This window comes from Nanorana parkeri, unplaced genomic scaffold (genome assembly GCF_000935625.1).
Source record: "Nanorana parkeri isolate BGI_ZX_2015 unplaced genomic scaffold, ASM93562v1 scaffold586, whole genome shotgun sequence".
Classification (NCBI taxonomy): domain Eukaryota; kingdom Metazoa; phylum Chordata; class Amphibia; order Anura; family Dicroglossidae; genus Nanorana; species Nanorana parkeri.
In genome coordinates, this window is record NW_017306854.1 from 834110 (window position 1) to 840907 (window position 6798).

At 42.7% G+C, this 6798-nt stretch overlaps 1 protein-coding gene across 1 annotated transcript in view; it reads left to right on the plus strand.

The window, feature by feature from the left end:
• RAB4B (RAB4B, member RAS oncogene family) overlaps nt 1-1188 on the plus strand; it is a 19947-nt gene extending 18759 nt beyond the window's left edge. The window contains exon 8 of the mRNA XM_018562602.1: nt 895-1188. The gene's annotated coding sequence lies outside the window, so the exon portion shown is untranslated. The remainder of the gene's footprint in view (nt 1-894) is intronic.
• The last annotated feature ends 5610 nt before the right edge of the window (nt 1189-6798 follow it).

The window sequence follows — 6798 nt, forward strand, 5'->3', positions numbered from 1 at the left end:
ACACGTCTCTCGGCTTCTTGATTAGCCGGGAAGCCGACTCCATGCTCCCTCGTCACAAAGTGACAAGGGAGCATGGAGCCGGCTTCCAGGCTAGTCAGGAAGCCAGCTCCATGCTCCCCGATAATGACTCTCCTCCCGGCTTCCTGATACCGGAAGTTCTGGTATCGGGAACATTTGGGCGAATACGAGTACTCGCTCAAATACTCAGTACCGGTACTGATACTAGTATCAGTGCCTCCCTAACTAACTAAAATGTTTCTTCTTACCCAGTACTAAGCTTCAGAACTCAGCAATTTGGGGTAGAGGTTAGAAAGATTGGAGATTAGGTGACGACCTTTATTTGCTAACAACTTACTGAAGATGCAAGCTTTTGGGATGCCTTATATGGAATATTGGAAATGGTTCTGAAATCCACATATTTATACACAAAGTTAAAAGGAGGAGCAAAATATTATATCATTTCTTTTAAAAAATACAATTATTTTTGCTTGACACTTGAGTGGTAAAGGCAAAATTGCGACTGCATTTCATCTGTTGGCAGCAAAAGTCTACTGAAAAATTGAAGGAGCTGGGTGGAAAATTGGCGGCAAAGCATCCTAGCAGATGCAGTGACGATGGGTTGACAGACAGCTGCAGGGGCTGCGGCTTTTACAGCAGAATGAACTTGATGGGGGTTCTATATCTTTTAACACACACAAACAAAATTGGCTGCATTGAGCTTTGATATGTACGGCTGTGATCTGTTGTTTTCTTATGTGACAGTTGGAGTTGCTATGTAAGAGAGTAGACTCTGATATGTATCATCTAGAGATAATTAGAGGTGGTGCATACAGTAACACCGTTATTTTCATGTATTCTATTTGCTTGCTGATGATTTTCCTGTTCTCTCCCCAGAAATATTCCTGTGAATCTACTGTTCAGACGGAGATGCACTTTTCGTCATGCCCCCCAGGACTAGACTGCACGTACCCCTGAAATATTGCACTTAATCTACATGAAGGATACCCCACCTATCTCTTTCCCCCCTCCTCTCTCTCTCTCTCTTTCTATATATATATATATATCTCTGTGTTTAGAAGCCCCCATGACGGCCTGGCTCCTGATACGGCTCTCAACGCACCCTTAACATTAAAGAATCCCCCTTCCATGCTTCTCTTACAGCCTGTAACCTCCATTCCATTAAAGTACTTAAGAGTCAGCACTTCTAGTGAGTCCTTTTCAAGTGACTTTATTCCAGCAGGCATAGGTGAAATATAGGTGCAATGGTGGTGGTTGTGTGAACAGGGCCTGGAATAAGGCTACTAGGAGAGGACTTGCTGGTAGTCATGTCACTCTTTCTCTTATTGTATTAGAAGCTGGCAACTGAGGCTTGCCCTAACCAAGGCCACGCACCTTTTGAGGAGCAAATCGTTTTTAAGTGTTTGGGGACTTTTTTCTGTACACTGGAGGTAGAACCAAAAATCTGACCACTGAAATTCTCACCTCTCCTGAGATGAATCGGAGCTTGCATATTAAGAATAAAGAACAGGTCCTGAGCCCCCAGTCCGTCCATGGCAGCCAGCTGCCTACTTCATATCTCCAGTGCTTATGTGCTGCATATTATCCACATCTTATAACGCTTCGCTGCTTGACAGAGCTGACGTTCTCCTCTGCCGCCATATTCCGTTGCCATAATTTGATTCGGAGGCTCTGCCGGACACATCAGCCTTCTGTGCTCTGTCCTGCTCTTTACATCACCATGGCTGGAAACCGTATTTCTATGTACATGTCTGCCATATATATATGTTTTGTGTCTGTCTTAATTATCTTGTTTGATGAACAGAAAAATGTTGCTTTACTTTTTTTTAGGGTTTATGGGGTTTTTTTTTATCAAGTGTGTTTAAAGGGGACCTGTCAGGAAAGAAATGGGAGTGCTGGTATTGAAGGTGCAAACTATAGGGCTGGATTTCTTGATTTAGTTATTTGAATAAATCATTGAGAAGAACAAGCATGCAGCAAGTCCGAACTCTCGACCTGCAAGCTTGGTCTAGTAGGGTGCAGGCCAACCCATGATGCTTGCTTGTCCATGTTGGTATTTGTATATAGGAGCAGCCTGGGTTTTTGGGGTCGTGGGTTGCCTGAGAAGAGTTTGAAGGGTGTATATAGACACCAGAGGGTGTCTGCTTTTCATCCATTTCATTTCAATTTTATAGCGTTTAACCAAAGGAAAGATTTACATTAAATCAAGAATAAGGACCTACAGAATCATTTCGGCAGTGGCAGTTTCCATAATTGCATCCTGACAGGTTCCCTTAAGGTAAAATACCAGTTTAATTGGAAATCTATTTGAATGATATCCTTCCATGTTGTAACATAGAGGGGTCCTCGCGCATTGCAGCCCATAGTAAACAGTTGCCAGGACCCTGGCCCCACAATTGTTTACAGCTCTCAACAGATTGAAGTCTAGACAGTCGGTACCAGAATTCTCCATCAGATGGCGCTGCAGGGAAGCTTATATTTCAGCTGCCAGTCCTGCTGAACTCCTGGATTTGCTGGTGGTGGAAATCTCAGGGTTACTCTGCAAGGATCCTAGTTAGATAAGAAAATTCCATATGAACTGGTATTACCTTTTATTATTATCATTAAACTTTCCATCACTCTATTTTTTTCCTTTTTGTTTTTTTACAATTGATGGTAGAAAAAACTGGCCTGATCACACTTTGTATTCATCAATGTTCTCTGTAATGATGCCTGGGATGGAAGGAAGAGAATACAATACTGTTATAATTGTATTTGTGTGTTATAAATACAATATTAAATAAAATGTATATGTAATATTTATCAATATTTCACTTAGTTTGTAGACCAAACGCCATCTAGGAATGCTTCTCTTAAGAAAACCACGGGGATCCCACATGCAGACAGAAGCACTATAATTGGAAACTCCCTTTTGAATAGTTGGACATTTTTTATTGGGACCAATCCAGGACAGGGTGTGGAGATGCCAGCTGACAGCATTCAATGAAATATACAGGCAAAGTTAGGGAAGATATGAAAGAAAGTTTAAAAAAAAGTGGACCTGCAGTCTTGGATAGCACCTGTAGACTAGTGCAGCCTTTCTCAACCAGGGTGCCTTCTGCCTGCCTCAGGGGTGCCTCGAAATTTGCGCACAGTGTCAAAACTTTCTATGGTGCAGGCAGTCTCCTGACATGAAGGGGAACCGCTGATGTGAAAGGGGCACTTGTGATATGAATGGGGCCTTCTAATGTGAGAGGGGGAGACTCTGATGTGAAAGGGGCATTTGTGATATGAAGGGGGCTTCTAATGTGAGAGGGGGAGACTCTGATGTGAAAGGGGCATTTGTGATATGAAGGGGGCTTCTAATGTGAGAGGGGGAGACTCTGATGTGAAAGGGGCATTTGTGATATGAAGGGGGCTTCTAATATGAGAGAGGGGAATCTGATGTAAAAGGTGGGATTCTGAACTGAAGGGGGGCTCCTGATTTGAAGAGATTATTCTGATGTGAAGAGGGACCCCCATTTTAGGGGGAACCCCATTATTATTGTATTCCTGTATAATAATAGGGTCCCCACTAAAATCCGTACCAGTCTCCTATATGGGCTAAGGGTCTGATATGGATTTTGGAAAGGCCACACCTCATTTTTTAAATTTCTGTTTTGTACATTTTAAAATGGGGTGCTCCAAGAGTTTGCATACTTTTAAAGGGTGTTGTGGTAAAATAAAATAATAGGGAGGCATGTAGCTTTCTTTTACAGTAATCCTGTACTCTAATTTAAACTTTTAAAAGTAAAAAATGCCCTATTATTATACAGGATTTATATAGCACCAACAGTTTGTGCAGCGCATCACAATTCAAGACAAGATGGTAAGGAGGGCCCTGCCCGTAAGGGCTTACAATCTAAAACACTGCAAGATGGCCACCTTATCAGCCATAATAGCTTCATCTGTGCCCACCTCTGGTTTATTTTCACTGTGTTGAAGGGCTTGACTTAATGGCTAAGTTCCTACTACTGGTTCCAGTGCAGGTTTAATTCTTGCTCTTGGATGTATGGATCGGTGCATTTCACTCTAGGTAGGCAGGACAAGGACAAAAGTAAAGCTCTGAAAGATGTTTCAAACAAGGGTCTGGAATAGAAGAAGTGCCGCATTAAACACGCAAAATGCAGGAACCGTGTTTGTATATCTGTTGTATGTCATATGTCCTTCAAATGTTGCTGTAATGAAGGGAAGCCCCTAAAAACATGTTGGTTTTTCTATTATGCTGAATACACTTTGGAAAGGAAGGAGCGCCACACCAAGCATGATGCAGTCCAAATATTTAATCGTCAAAACACATGGAGCTCCTTATGACCAGTGAGATAGCGGTTGCCTAAGCCATGAAGTCTGGGAAATTTAGGCCCCAGGTATGTATTGTGTTGATGGGCTTTTGTTGACATTAGAGCTGCGCCTCTCCCTATACAAGTTAATGTGAATGCAAAAACAGCTTGATGCAGCTTAGACAATGGTCAAATACAGGTCCAAAGGGGGTCAACTGCAGATCAAATGCACCGGTGAATAACGCTGAATGATTTAAGAAGCATCTCAATGAAAGCATAATGCATCTGAAAGAAACCACATTTGCCTGAAGCCAATCAAGACAGGCTCAACACCGTTAACCCAAATCAGAGAGGGGCACAAAGAGTCTTTACTGGCTGTTGAAAGAAATCGTGAGCTTTGCACTAACTTTTAACTTTGTAAAATATTGTTATCATTGTGTGTTAATATCTTTAAAAACATTGCTTCTTTGTATTGTTTAAAAAGGCATGGTTACATACACAAGACACAAGTCCATTGAGTTAAACCAATAGGGAAAAAAACAAACAAATAGAAAATCTCCATAAACAAAACCCTATCCCCTCAGTCACCCACAACTAATCCACAGGAAGGCAAAAAAAACAGATAATGCAGGGAAAAAATAATAATTCCTGCTCCTTAAAGGTGCCCATACACTGCACCATTCTCGTATGAGAATTTTGGGAAATCCCGTGATCGTACGAGAAGCGTGCAGTGTATGGAAGGCGTGCGACCGTTTCTAATGTACGGTCGCACCACTTTTGTATATTGAGCATGTTGAAAAACCAGCTGAGAATCGTACGATTTTCGGCTGTTTTTTAACATGATCGAGAGATCACTGCCGAACGGTCCGGTGTGCGCACACCCCTCAGGGGGGCGGGCGTGTGATGATCGCAAGTATGATCTGCCTGTCCAAGATGGGCAGATCCTAGGTTTTTTTTTAAGTACTTTACAACCCTCGCAAGACAAAAGTCTTGCAAGGGTTGTAGAGTGTATGGGCACCTTTAGGCAGGCGTGGGCAACTCCGGCCCTCCAGCTGCAGTGGAACTACAACTCCCATTAGGCATTGCAAGACTGACAGTTACAGGCCTGACACCCAGCGGCATTTTGGAAGCTGTAGTTAAATCACAGCTGGAGGGCCGGAGTTGCCCACCCCCTGCCCTAAGGGCCAGGTCACACCAAATGCGGTGCGTTCCAGAGCGGTAGTTGCTGGAACGCACAGTAATCACACACTAAACTCTCCCCTCCCTTCTGCAGCATGCAGCATTTTTTTGCGTTTGCACTGGACCGGAACACAGTGGAATTGGACGCGTAGCAATCATTGCCTGTGTGGGGGAGTGGCTGTGGTGCCATTGACTTCAATGCACTGTCACGCCCTCTCCCACGCCAGAACGAAGGGGGGAGTTTAGTTTGCGATTACTGTGCGTTCCAGCATCTACTGCTCGGGAACGCACTGCAATTAGTGTGAACTGGCCCTAATAGGTTAGCTAAAGAGACTTTAGCAGACTCTGCTTGCATCGATGCTGTATTGAATCCCATGTGTAGCAGTACAAAGTAGGAAACCGACACAGAATATATGAAGAAATATGGCTGCCCTGATGTACATATAATTACAAATTATACACATAAAGAAGGCTTGTAAAAAAAAAACAACTCCAGCCTCCATAGTCCGCCAGCAGCAGCACACTCTCTGCAATAATACACTGATAATGAAGGATGCAGAGATAACTCCGCCCTCTCAGGGGGCGAGCCCATGATGCCCTCCATTCATACTCAGTCCTCAGTGTTGAATGAAACTGGGTTTCATTTAATGTTGAAGGCTGAGGCCATCTTGTGGTGAAAAAGAAGTACTGCAAGTGGCAGCTCCAGATTGAACATGTGTATTGTAGCCTCAGCTGCTCTTTTTTTTCTTTATTTTGTGCATTGCCTGGGGTCCATTTCACACAAAAAATGCTCGGAGCTTGATTTTAACAGATATACTTAGGATGATTTACATCAAGCTAAACTCGTTCACAGCTATATCTAAACAAATATTAAAAAGACTCTACATTCTGTACAAATCTGCACTGGGAAAATCTGGCCGCTCTGAGTATTTTAGAGTTTAACTTTGTTTTACATGAGCAGTAGTGTGTGGGGTCACTGTAGTAACCTAGTTTTCAGCTATACATTGTCTGCGGTATGAGGCAGGAAATGGCAGCAGGAAGGGTAGGAGACAGGTTAAAACAGATACATAACTATAACATAGGCATTTTTAGATCAAGCACAATGTGCAGCAGAGGTCTCCAGGCTTTTCAAGTTCCTGAGGAACATTGAAATATAGGAAGTGGAGAGGAGACATGCTAAATACCAAATAAAAATACATGAATAAAAATAAATAAATCACACATTTGTTAAGGGCAAATGAGTACAGCAACTTCAGAGTGCACATTTTGCATTATGAATGTAAAGTGAACATATCATTTTGAG